This window comes from Gadus morhua, chromosome 18 (assembly GCF_902167405.1).
Source record: "Gadus morhua chromosome 18, gadMor3.0, whole genome shotgun sequence".
Taxonomy (NCBI): domain Eukaryota; kingdom Metazoa; phylum Chordata; class Actinopteri; order Gadiformes; family Gadidae; genus Gadus; species Gadus morhua.
Window position 1 is genome coordinate 3,061,901 of NC_044065.1, and position 13,586 is coordinate 3,075,486.

At 48.1% G+C, this 13,586-nt stretch overlaps 1 protein-coding gene across 2 annotated transcripts in view; it reads left to right on the forward strand.

The window, feature by feature from the left end:
• The window catches only part of LOC115531241 (leucine zipper putative tumor suppressor 2 homolog), a 31,952-nt gene that overhangs the window by 593 nt on the left and 17,773 nt on the right, over nt 1-13,586 (forward strand). For both annotated transcript variants that reach the window (XM_030340374.1, XM_030340375.1), the window contains exon 2: nt 12,301-12,443. The gene's annotated coding sequence lies outside the window, so the exon portion shown is untranslated. The remainder of the gene's footprint in view (nt 1-12,300; nt 12,444-13,586) is intronic.

Genomic DNA, 13,586 nt, shown 5'->3' on the forward strand with positions numbered 1-13,586 from the left:
GTTTTGTATTAGGTGCAGTCTATGTCTATGTCCCCCCCCTCCAACGCACCATTTGCAGGTGCGTTCCATTTCTGCATCGCACAGAACTAGTTGAGTTTGTTTACGTTGAACACACATTGTACAGTAGGCTTAACCCTGAGGTGTCGTTGGTTGAAACATGCTTCAATTGAGTTGGCAAGCAAAGTCCTTATCATGAGAAGGCGCTGGAAGCCTCTCTGTTTCCTCCTTGGTAGTCCGGATAATGCAATCTCAGATTCTTGATCTACTCAATGTCTCACTTGTGCATGGGCATTTTCTTATTGTTCTTATTGCGATGGACGTGTGTGTGTGTGTGTGTGTGTGTGTGTGTGTGTGTGTGTGTGTGTGTGTGTGTGTGTGTGTGTGCGTGTGCGTGTCTCTTATCGCAAATAAAGATAAGGAGAGAATACAACAGTGTGCTTTGTTTTGGGGCTTGGTTTATTGTGACATTTAGCTTTCCAAGAAATACACTTGGTACAAACAAGTAATAGCTAAGGCTATGCCGGTATCTTATTTCTCTGTGATGCATGACCTGTTCTAAAGAGCTGGGTTATCAGCGGGCCGGACTTAACACAAGCCTGCATTTCAGTGCATTTTGTGGTCCACCATTTCTCCAGCCATCAAAATTTTAAATCTCAGTTTGCCTGCTGACAAGATAGTTTCCCACAGTCATCCATCTTGGATCCAAATTCCCTCAAGCGTTTACACAATTAGTGAAAAAAAGAAGCCTCCCCTTCTATTTTTCCCATCTACATGTCTCCCCGTCTATTTCAGTGTGTAGCTGATACCTTTCTATACAAAGACGGAACAAACACTTGGGAAATTAACTTCCTTTCTCCCAATTTCCAGAAGAAGAAGAAGAAGAAGAAGAAGAAAAAACAATCTACGAGGCATCGCCCTCACATCCTGCTCTAGCGTCTCCCTAGTTCGCTAATTTCCCAAACTCCACTGTTTACTGTTGGAGGTCAGATGCTTATCTAAGCAAATCTGAGGGAGGAAGAGGATTAGGAGGAGGAGGTGGAAAGGGGAGGGAGGGAGGGAGGGAGGAGGGGGATAGGGGGAGGGGGAAGGGGAGGTAGAGGAGGTGGAGGTGGAGGTGGAGGTGGAGGAGGAGGAGGGGAAGAAGAAGGAGGAAGAGGAGGGCGAGGAGGAGCAAAATGGGAGGGGGGAGGGAGAGGGAGGTGGTGGAGAAGGAGGAGGGGTGCGGGGTTTGGAGGGGTTGTGTTTGATTACCCTGGCAGTTAGGGAATCTGTTGTTTTTGCATCAGTAATGTCTCTCGACTGAGTCGAATTGGCGGTTTGTTTGTTGACTTCCTGTGAGAACGGTTGCTGATGAGGAGTGCTGTGTCAGCTAAGCCCAGGCGTCGTGGTTCGAAACGGCGTTGATCTTATCAGCACGTTTCAGGAGACAACACGGGGAGCGGCATTGACTTAGCGATGGCTTCCTATTTTTTATGGTGTGACATTGTGGATGATTGACATCTCCTGGCGTACTTCCTGTTTTGCCCCTTTCATCTGTTATTCTTGCGTGCCCATGCTTTTTATTGAACCTATATTTAACCAGCAAGGTTCCATTGAGATTCAAAACATCCAACATTTAACAATTTACATGAAGATAAAATAAATCTTCAGAGAATGATAAAATATCTACCAAAGTGTTCGTCATCAACACAGGGATCAAGCAGAGGTCAGTATAATTCAGTCAGAACATCTTTGCCTGCCCCAAAACTCATTTAACAAGACTTTGAATGCATCCATTGAGACTCAGATTCAGGTGAATCGCCAACTGATTTGAAATGGGGCAGCATACCTAAACCCCCTTTTTCCTTAAAAAGCCAGTTCTAGCTGACAAAGAGCCTAGTTCCGTGTAAATGGTTAGCAGATTGTCACAGCATCAGGCAGTCCTTTTGCTACGGACTTCCTCTCCATCTTGTTTATGTGCGTATAAACACACTCTCTTGTTCTTCTTCCATTGCGTGGATAATCTCGAAGGAGGCTTGTCTCCGGCACTTATGCAGATTGCCTCGTTTGTGGTATCAAATTGCTGCTCTGCTCTTTAGACTTCAAAGGCTGGCTTTTTCTGGAGTGGCTCTCATTTCATTGATAATTGAGGCCTTTTGGAGTGTGTGTGCGTGTGCGTGTGCGTGTGTGTGTGTGTGTGTGTGTGTGTGTGTGTGTGTGTGTTTTAATTCAGCACACTAGTTGGAAGTTAGAATAGGTTACTTGCACGATTGCATTGGTGTGTGTCTCTGTCTTCTGGATGGCTTTGGGTTTGTACATTTGGAATTGATTGTCTGCCTTGTTTTGGTAATTTTAGGAGAACGGTGCTGTCAGGTTAGACCTTGACACAGGGAAGGTGAGAGAGCCTATATATATATATTGAACACGGTCATGTTTTTTTATGAAATCGTTATGCTTTGTTTTCTGTCATCGATACCTGCTGCATTTGCAGTTATGAGGTGAGTTGATGGTGGACATTCTGAACCAAAGGTCGTTGCTCTGTCCTCCCCTCATAGGACCTGGCCCGGATTCACCCAGCAGCCATCTTGGCCCCAACTTGGTTCTCAACACAAGCTAGGGGGGATGGACCTGAATACGGGATTCCAAATTCAGTTCCATCCCCCCTAGCTAGTGTTGAGAACCAATATGGCTGCCAAGTAAATTAGGCCAATGGCCGTCCAAACAAGTTTGTGGAGGCACCGTGGCAGTTGACACTAGGAGAGAGGGGGACAATGGAATCTCGGAGGGAGGGGACATCCCTCTCAGCCTTCATGTAGACGGCTGTTCTCCTCCTTAGTTTCCCTGAGGTCCCCTTTGTGACAAATGAATTGCTTTTGGTTGCTGTTGCTTTTGGTTGCTTAGTTTACAGTACATCGTCTGTCGTTCATACACTTCTGTTGTTTATCGACCCCCTCAACATCATTACCCCATAGTACTTAAAGTTAAAAGTTAGAACACTGTATAGTTTGGGTTCTCCATCCGGGGGTCAGCCCGTATTTTCCAACAACATATTCAATATTGTTCTCTTTTAATCAACTTGTGATGTCATTCAATGTATTTTTCTGTAGCCAATTGCAATTCAAGGCCACTCTGAGTTTATGGCCTCCTCTTGCACCATCTGGGCTGCCCCAATAAATGCCAGAAGTCAGTGGCTAAATTCGTTTTATAGGTATGATTGGATATTCCGTTTGGGAGCGGGCTAAATCCTGTGTACACAGACATGCACGGTTGGGTCAGAGTTTTTCTGAATTAACCTATGGAGAGCAAATGCAGAACAGAGTAAAGTGTGCTGAACAAATGCTGCTGTTAATGATTACCATACTGCTGGAGATTTGAACCACTGCGACTACTACCACAGACTGTGAAAGTCAAACAGATTGAAGCAAGGAGAAGAATCATTACAGTTTATGCTCACCAAAACACAGCGTTTGCTACACAATATAGCACAATTGTGTGGACAACTGTTATGCCAGTCATTTAGGTTAAGTACACCACCATATAATTGCACCATTGTTAGTTTAGGTTTCCCGTTCTTTTCCCACATCGGACGAGAAGACACTGTTAAAAGCCACCGGCTAAGCTGTTGGTCTAAAGTCTTTAGTCCTTGATTTTCCAGAGGAAACGCAAACAAGACCTTCTTAGTGTAAACTGTGGCTCTGCCCGCTTGGATTGTTGGAGTTAAAGATGTGGATGCAGCTCTAGTGTTTGTGGTCGTGGGAGGAACGAACCACACGGACTGAGGAGTTTCCCTGGTTTCGCGTGTCTAATTGGCACATTCTTGTGGCGCGCTTGGTTGGAAGGTGCTGTTGTGGTCTTGTCCGGAACGGAGAACAAGGCTGGTGCGTTGACGCGCTTGTGCTCCCCGAAAACAGAGAACTCTGGGAACTACCGGCTGTTTTGTTCTGTGTACCGACTGTTTGGACGACTTTAAACGAATGGTATTCTGGTGTGTGTGTGTGTGTGTGTGTGTGTGTGTGTGTGTGTGTGTGTGTGTGTGTGTGTGTGTGTGTGTGTGTGTGTGTGTGTGTGTGTGTGTGTGTGTGTGTGTATGTCAGCCTGTCTCTCTGTCTGTGTGTGTGTGTGTGTGCTTGTGTGTGCTTGTGTATGTGTGTGTGTGTGTGTGTGTGTGTGCGCGGCCAACTCCAGCTTCCTGAACCTACAACCCGAACAGAGTCTCCCACACCCAGCATTAGCGTACTCCACCAGGCATGCAAACAACCACAACCTCACACTGTAGTTATAGCAGTGTTTTCATTCCTCAGTCACGACGTATACAGTCTTTATCGGAATCCCTTGGCACGGTCATGACTTGGTCCCGTCCACGGTACGTGGATGGTGCTACGTCTGCCTGCAGGGCTCTACGCTCACTAAGCACATTTTTGCTGGCGTACACGACTATAAATAGATATGTGCTAATGTGAAGGGAAAAAAAAGTTTGGACGAATGCAAAATACAGTTTGAGGATTTCTGTTAATATTTGTCTGGCAAAACGCTGTGCCACTGAAATGTAAGCGCATTCTGTGTTTTTATGAAGCAAGAAAAGCAAAAATTCACACGGCATTGTAACTAATTAACAACCAAAATAAAATAAAAATACAATCAAATAATGACCCGGCTAAACCCACACACACATTGCCTTGGCTCTTGTTACTCGTTACCTTTTATGTGTTTGCATCCACACCTGATTATAACATTAGTCTGGTGGAAACTGTTCAGTGAAGTATGAAATTAAGGGTTGCCTTTTGTGAAATAACTTGATTTAAGTGGATTCTAAACAAAAAACTAGTTTTTTTCATTTCCTTCTCGACTCCAGCTTGAGGGATCCGATGTTTTGGTGCCATGCCGAAAAGAAATCAATTTATTCAAACACACGTACATCTTTGCACAGCATACCCCATAAACGCCTTTGTGGGCCCTCTCACTTCTTACGATTAGGAGCACCTTAGGTTCCCTTCAAGAGCAGAGTGGGCTTGGAGCCTTGGGTGTCTGAACAAGGGGGCCAGGTCCTGGGTGTCTGAACAAGGGGGCCAGTCCCTGGGTGTCTGAGCACGGGGGCCAGGCCCTGGGTGTCTGAACACGGGGCCCAGGCCCTGTGCAGCAGAACTCGGGGAGGGGAGGAGGGGTGAAGCCAAGGCAGCACACAGCCTGGTTCCCAGGCCCTGGTGAGTGGAGAGGGGGGGTCCTCTATTATGCTTCTTTTAATTGGAGCCTTAAAATACCTGGCCCTACCTGACGGGTGGACTACAGCGACCTAGAAGAGACTGGAGGTGGAGCAGCAACCTCCAAACAGACACACAGACACACTCTGAAGTCGCTTACCTCTGTCATGTAAATATATAAATACCGTGAAATACCACGAGTTACACATTCCACATGTGTGTATGCACATAGGCACGCGCTAGGCTTGCACGATTCTGGGGAATCACGATTTGTTTGCTTAGAATTGATATCAAGATCGTCTGCCACGATTTTTTTCTCACGAAATGTAGTTTTTAATGCACACAAAGAAAATGGCAGTACCAAACAGCTTTTTGGCACCTCTGGCATGTTATTTTTCATATGCCCCTTTATAACTGATTTAAAGTGCAGTATCAAAAACGGATTTATTTATTTTGTACATATAGCAGCACATTGTCTTTAATTGCTGGCCTTTTATAACGACTGAACCCACTCCACACACCTGTACATGAAGGCTTACATTTTTTTTTTATCGTGCAGGCATAGCATGCACGCACACTTGACAAGGCACAGAGTCTGTAAAGCTAACCTGGTATAGACAATATCTGGTTCAGGTACGCTAGTTAGGAACAATTGAGTGTAGCTTAAAATTTGGCCACGGAACGACCATCCTTTTAAAAAGGTCCTGACGTTTAGCTACTCTGTTAGCCGTGCTAATTGTAAAAAGAAAGTGTTGGGATTTTCTCTTTTCTTTTTTTCTTGAAGTCACATTTTCCTTTTGCTTCAGTGTTGGTTACATAATATGTAAGATGCACTGTGGGTACTTAGTGATCTAACTAGTACGTGTGGGAGTGTGGGTGTGTGTGTGTGTGTGGGTGTATGTGTGTGTGTGTTATCCAGCTGTGAGTGGCGTTGGTATTTAGTGTGATTATGACCTGACCAGCTGCCGTGGGGAGGGCCCTGATGTGCCGTACACATCACTCCTGTCTGTTCTCCTCCTCTTGTCCTTCCCTCCTCCCCTTCTCTTCCCCTTTCCTTCTGCGGCGCTCGCGTCGGTTCCCGGAGCCTTCCCCTGTTAGGAGCTCTCTGAAGTCCGCTGTCCGTAAGACGCAGTGCCGCCGCCTCCTCCACACAGACACCCGGGGAGGCGGCGCCAGAGGAACAGGAAAACAATGATCTCTCCGTATCCAAACCCTCCTGAGAACACCGCTGTCCTTCCTCCCGGCTCTGAGTGCACAAAGCGCAGACGGTGGTCCATGCATCAAGGCTGTGCTATTCATCCAATCGTTTCAACTCTTTAAGATGTTTTCCGTTTTCAGACGAGCGAGTAGCACAGCGAGTACTGCCGGTCGTCTTGACAACCAGGGGTTTGGCACACTTTGATCCCGGGCTCCTCCTACTGTGTGTGTGTGTGTGTGTGTGTGTGTGTGTGTGTGTGTGTGCGCGTGTGCGTGTGTGTGTGCGCGCGTGCGCCCTTTGTGGGGCCACTGAGGTTTGAAAAGCACACATTGCTCCCGATTTTCAGACTTTAATGTACCACCATCACACCAGTAACCCAAATATAAGTGAATGGGGTCATCATGATTACAGTAGTGCGGCGTTCGTCATATACCTCTCTTCAGGAGCCCAGCCCTCTGGGGTTCAGAGGTGTTCACTTTGGTGTATTTAAATGGAACGCCCCTCCTCCCTCCAGGTTGTTTGTTGGTTATTTTTAAGTACATCTCATATCTTGCTCTGTGTGGGGTCTGGCCTGATTAGCCTGCAGCCTAGCGGTTTGGGACGCGACCACGTTCACGTGCCCAATGCGAGCACGTGACCGCACCTTAACAACAAAAATGGATTTATCAATGTCTCTTTGTCATGGGCGATGTGAACTGTTCCCATTTTGTGTGGAACGTGCACACATAAAGGTCGTAGCACGGCAGCAAGCCAAACGACCCAAATCATCGGTTGGTCCTCACTGGCTGAAAGTGAGCGCGTGCTAATGTCAGCGCCGCGGCGAGCTCAGTGGCGTTTATCAGGAGGAGCGAGGAATCAGAACACGGTAATGGAGTGCAGATTAGAGGCAGCTGATGTGTGTAAGGCCTTAACGCTAGCACACATGTACCATGTCGTAAATTAGTCATCCCCACATTTTCACCTCGAGGAGAAACAGCCCAGCTGTTAAGGGTTACATGGCAGGTGGTAAAGACACAGGTGCTAGCTTTTATCGTATTGTCTTGGACATTTTTGTTGTTAGGCTCTATGTAAAATACCTAATTATTCTTAGTACAACAGAGTTTTATCGCTACATTATCCTTTTAGGTCAAGTAAATCATACTTAACAGACTTTCCTGTTTTCTTTCATGCATGTATTTTTGTTATTGTTGCTGTATAGTCTTCTGCTCTTGATGACGTCGCCTGCAGCCTCACAGCTTCCTCTCCGTCCTCTCTCCTGGACTCAGCTTTTCCTAAATGCTGGAGGGGTTTGGAAACATGCACACCCTCTCCCTCCGTCTCCACCTCCTTCACCCCACTTTACACCTATTTGCATTTCTCGGCGCAATGGAAATAAATAAACAAATGGACTGATGGAAGGAGAGATGGATGGATGGCAGACAGATGGATGCATGGGGTTTCCCCTTCAGCGAGACGGTTGCCGACTGGGCGGGGCAGTGGATGTGTTGGATAGTCAGTTGTGGTTTAGCTTAATAAACGATGCTGTCTTGAGGGGAAAACCCTCAAACAAAGGGCCGCTCACACACGCCAGCCTTCGCCCACCGTGGGCTCTCTCTGTCCTGACGAACACCCGTTCAACACATGTGGTCGGCGTTCCTCTGACTCTGACACTCTGAACCTCACAGCTCTCCTCCATCTTCCGGTTATCGTTCTTCCTTTTTAAAATTGTGGTCATGGTCAGAACCCAAGTAAAACCGTTGTGTTCTTCCGCTCTTCCTAAGTCTGAAGGGTGTTCGGATGTTCCCCTGTTGGCGGTCTGTTGTAACGCTGTTATCTACGGTATCCACCCCCACAATAAACCATGACTAATAATGTACTCCTCAGGGTGGCTCCCTTCTCCAACGACAGTCCGCCACCGTCTGCCCATGTGGAGCCGTTCACACGCTGCTTTAGAGCATTAAGCTCGTGGCGATGCTACGCACACGCACACGTCAGGCTGTTGAGTGCGTTGAGTGTGTACACAAGACAAAGATGCCATCTGACGGGGTTCCTGGGTGCCGTCCCCTCCGGTCACACTGGTGATGGTTGGTGATGAGGCTTAAATGTCTCTCTGCTAATAGTTCCGCGGGATCCACAGTGTCGTGTACACTGGTCCGCTGAAAGAGATGAACACAGCCTCTTTATGAATGGGGATAACACTGTGGTTAATAAAGACAAGTCCTTTCATTGGCTCGAGGATTTGTTCTTAAGCATGCCTTCAGTGTTCCGTGTGTACGTTTCACTATGTGCTGTGTGAATCGCATGATGTCACGTTTTTACCTTTTTGTCCTGTCGCATTTGTACGTGTATATGCTAGTTATAATGGATTAAAGGTAGTCTGGCTGTTCCCTTAACAAAGCGGGCCACGTCTCATAATTGAAGGGTTCCTGTCGGTGATGGATGTTTTTGTCGGGGTGAGGTCACTCCAGATTAAGACGGATTGCTGTCCCAACCGCCACGCAGATTAGAATGTTATCTCATATAATCCTTTCTTTGCTTTTATCCGTCAAACACGGACGATCAGAGTCCGAGGATAAGATGTTCCGTCGGTAAAGGGGACAGATTACGCACTCCAGCTCCTCTGAGAGCATGTGTCCGGTCCTCACCTTTGACCCCAAGTGCCTTGTTGGGATGTTATGATCTTGTGGGATGTGTGGTGTCACATGTGTGATGGATTGGCATCTAGCTCTGACACGTTACGGGAACAGAGCTTCGACTGGGTTGGACCTCAATCAGGCAATTGTTGATATGTTTTTGGTTCGTGCTGTGGAAAGATTGAAGAGGGAATACGAATTTGTGGGAATTGTCTCGTACTTGTTTGTTATCGTAACACGTAATCCTTTTGCGATCAATAGCAAGGTTTCTTCGATCCTCTGCCCTTATTTCCGCTCCTCAGTGAAATATGAGAATCCTTTTCAAGAAGTCAGTGGCCGTCTCTCCTACCACTTCGTTCGGACTCAATCTAGTTTAATTTGACTATGGAAATAAATGAGTATTCCCAATTAAATGCAAATTATTTGGGCTGCGTCAATATTCAATCCTTCCTCCTCCTACCGGCAAAATGTAAGGGCAGGAAGAGGATGATGAAGATGAGGATGAGGATGTACACCATCCATGCAGAGCAGCAGGTGAGACAGAGACGTCCCCCTCACCCCCCTCCCCCTCAAAGACACCTGCTCATACTCCTTGCTCCAGCAACCCCCCCCTTAAACACAGACCGGTATTCAGGGATCATATTACAGTGATTTTACCTTGCACACGCACACGCACACACACACACACACACACACACACACACACACACACACACACACACACACACACACACACACACACACCACGCCTCCAAACACACACACACCACGCCTCCAAACACACACGCATCCAAACACACACACGCATCCAAACACACACACGCATCCAAACACACACTCTCTGGTCTGGCAGTTTGCGCTGCGCTAGCTCAACAGACCTGCGGCAGCCATCTGGGTCGGGAACCCGCACTAACATGTGGGAACTGGACGCCGCACCTCGGGCAGCCACCTCCATCTGGCCCCGGCCCCGCTCAGGGGGCACGGCTGTAAGTAACGCCTTCATCCCCAGCAGCTGGTCTACGAGGCCATCGGGTTAGCGTCAATACCACCCCCCCCCCCCACCCTAACTCTGGATCCTACTGGGAAGCCAAAAGAGTGTCGGCTAACCACCTCCTCCGGCCCACCACTGTCTGTCACTCCAGCTTCAGATCCAATTGATGTTCATCCGCAGCCTTTGGCTCGACGCCCACGCCTTCCCGACTGTCCGCCCTGAGTGGGATTACCAGGGGTTTAACCAACCGTCGGCGACCTGTCCTGCCCTTCGGTTGTTTGTGCGTGATAACGGTTAGACTCGTTGGACGGCATTGTATGATTGCTGTTAATTGTAAAGTCTGGCTGTGCGCAGTGTGTGTTGGTTCTGAGGAGCGTGTGCGATGAAGATTCTGTTCTTCATGAGTTTCACATCGAGTTGGATGATTTATTATAGGTTAATATGATAATATATGGCATAATAATTAGTCACCATGGGAAACTCTAACAGGGTCTAAATATGACGTTCAAACATGGATTGAGCGCATCCAGTTGGACAGTACAAATGTGTGGCAGGATTGTTCCTTGGGTGAGGCTTTATTCAGAGTTGCACCTCCTTGAATGACTTGAAATTGTATGCAAAATATTCCTCCCCACACACCTGTTTTTAGTTAATTAAATCACGCTATTTCTCCGACATTGAACTGAAGTAACACCGAGGGCGTGGCTAAGCCCTGTAAAGTGTACCTGTTATTCCGTCGTACTTTTCTTGAACATCTGCCACTACACCTGTTTTCAGAGAGGCTGACACGAGTTTGTTAAGGATTTGGAAGTAAAAACTTCAAAGTCCCGGCCAACGTACTAACTGTCTTCCCCCAAGACAGCAGCCATATTTGTTTTCAATAAATTCTCCTCTAGTTAAAGTCAGATCCAATGTCAGCCCCTTTTTGGCCCGGGTCCATTTTGGCGTCCAGTCCAGTTGTCAAAGCAGAGCGAAACAAATGGAGAGCCGACATCAGGCCCATGTGTATGCAGTGTAAATGACCCCATACTATAATAATACCGTTGGGAAACCAATATGGATTAACATAAGATCATGATCCTTATCTTAAAGAATCGATTCACAACTTCCAAGTCTTTCTTAGAAATGAAATCATGGATCCTGAAATCATGGATCCTGAAATGACCCTAAAATTGTTTCGAGAATTGATTTTAGTTGTGACCCAAAGAATCTTTCCACCCTACACTGGAAGGTAGTGGCCAGAGACAGAGGGGGGAGTTTGTTGGGTGTATTTCCAGAGTGGGTGCGATGTACACACTACACAGCCCTAATCCGTTTACAGAATGGACATCTGACACATTTCTGCAACACCAGCATGACTCTGCTTTAAATAAAAATAATCCAATCATGTTTGTTCCAACCAAGGTTGAAAGTGATGTTGTGAAAGGGGCATCCGCTGAGAATGTGATAAGAATTTCAATTGTGTTGAAAAGTTCCTCAGTTGGAATTTTTCCATCCACCATGTGTTTAGTCGATAAAGGGACTGCATTTATAAAGTGATGTTCTAACCTGTGTGCACTCCAGGTGCTATACAATTAGGGCCTCACATTCACCCTTTCATGCACGCATTCACACACCGACGGTTGTGTCAACCATGCAAGGGAACAGCCAGCTCGTCGGGAGCAGTTAAGGTTTGGTGTCTTGCTCAGGGACACCTCAACATTTGGCTAAAAGGAGCTGAGAATTGAACCAGAAATCTCTGGTTGTCAGACTCGCTGCTCTCTCTCCCAGCCACTATCACCTCTTTGGTTTCTCTACATCCCAACTGGACACTCGTTGATTTCCCCTTACAGCAGAGATCACTTCTCATAATTCTTAACAGTTTTGCCAAACATTCCTGAAACCAGTTTCAAACGGTGCACTGGGTGTTTGCCCCCAGATGAGGGCAGTGTGTTTTCCCACATCCTGTCTTCTGGGAATTCCAGTTGCACCAGTTAGGGGTGGGGGAAACCACCACAGGCCATGTCAACACGGGCCCCTTTCCATTCAGTCAACACTCTGGTGATCCACAACCTTTTTAAACGGCAGAGCCCAAAACAGATCTTACATTTCTTTGCTGAGTCACTGCATGAAGGTCAACAGTCAACCTTTTCTATCCTCGTGAGTGCTAGGCGTGGGTTTCGCTCATGAAAAACCAGACTGTTGCCCAGTTTCCTTGTTTTGAACGCCCTGCCGTAATGAGTCAGCTCTTTCCATGTGTCTTGTTTGTTCTGTGTAAACGTATCTGTTCATTGCTGACTTGTGTACTAAGTTTCCCTCTCCCTCTCCGTCTCTCTCTCTCAGACGTTCTCCTCAGCCTGGGAGTCCCGTGCGTAAGAGACAGAGGGCTCCACTCGTCGATGTGACTTCCTGGGATGCTCAGGCGCACCCGCTCCCCCTGCTTCTCTTCCGGCCTCCACCAGAGGAAGACAGGGCACCATTGAAAGGTAAAGGCCAGGGCCGGTCCTCGTTGTTTTCCATTAGAAGACGTGATGTCAACTCGCTCCTCAAAGGCGGCCTGATGGCGTGAGACCAGGCCCAGCCTCCTGGAGACCTCCCAGTGTCCTAACATGCCCTCGAAATTCGATCTGTAAGGAACCCATCTGGGATTACGGTGGTCCGTGGTGCGGCTCCACAGATGCTTTGAATCGGGTTTCCTCTGATGACCCTCAGGTTATTTAGGTGTTTGCTCTCAGATCTTCGTCGTCGTTGGTTCTGCACAACGGACACGGAGCGATCCCGTCATACCAACTACAGCCTTTGTCGCTGGGTGAGGGGGAAGGGGGGGGGGGGGGGGGGGGGGGGGGGGGAGTCTGCCTCCGATCTTAATCATGGATGTTTGTGTTTCGGAGCCGCGCGTGGGCGTAACCCAGATCTCTCTCTCTCTCTCTCTCTCTCTCTCTCTCTCTCTCTCTCTCTCTCTCTCTCTCTCTCTCTCTCTCTCTCTCTCTCTCTCTCTCTCACGTACACACAACCCTCACAGATTCACCACTCCACCTCAGTCCTCCACTCCACTATTAAAGCATCAGGAGGGCTTTTGTTGTGTGGCGGGGCCGGGGCACGTGCCCATATGGCTCAGTACAATAGGATGTTATTGTGATTGGGGGTTGGAGGCAGGGGGGCGGGTGGATGGGGGGGGTCCGGTACAGGAGCCTGATTTAGCCGTAATACCCAGCGGACCCCCCCCCCCCGTCACCCTGCTGATAAACGGCCTCTCTCTCCCAGACGCCGGCCGTTCTTCTGTAGGTACCAGATGCAGCCGGCTGCCGTGGTAACGCGGAGCCGAGACGGCGGGGCCTCGTCTGTGATGGATGAGTCCGTGGTCCGTGCCAGGGGCCACGGGCCCCACAGACAAACACAGTGATGCCCCCCCCCGGGATCCTGATAATGGATTCCACGTTTTCAGTCTTTGGCCCCTGGTTGAACGTCTTGGCTTTGCTCCCCTCTGGGATCACCCGAGATTTATCCCGTCTGAGCAGCCCAGGACATCAGGGACTTACAACCGTTTGTTCCCACGTTCACACACACACACACCGACGGTGTGTCAACCACGCAGGGCGACAGCCAGCTCGTCAGGCGCAGTCAGGGGT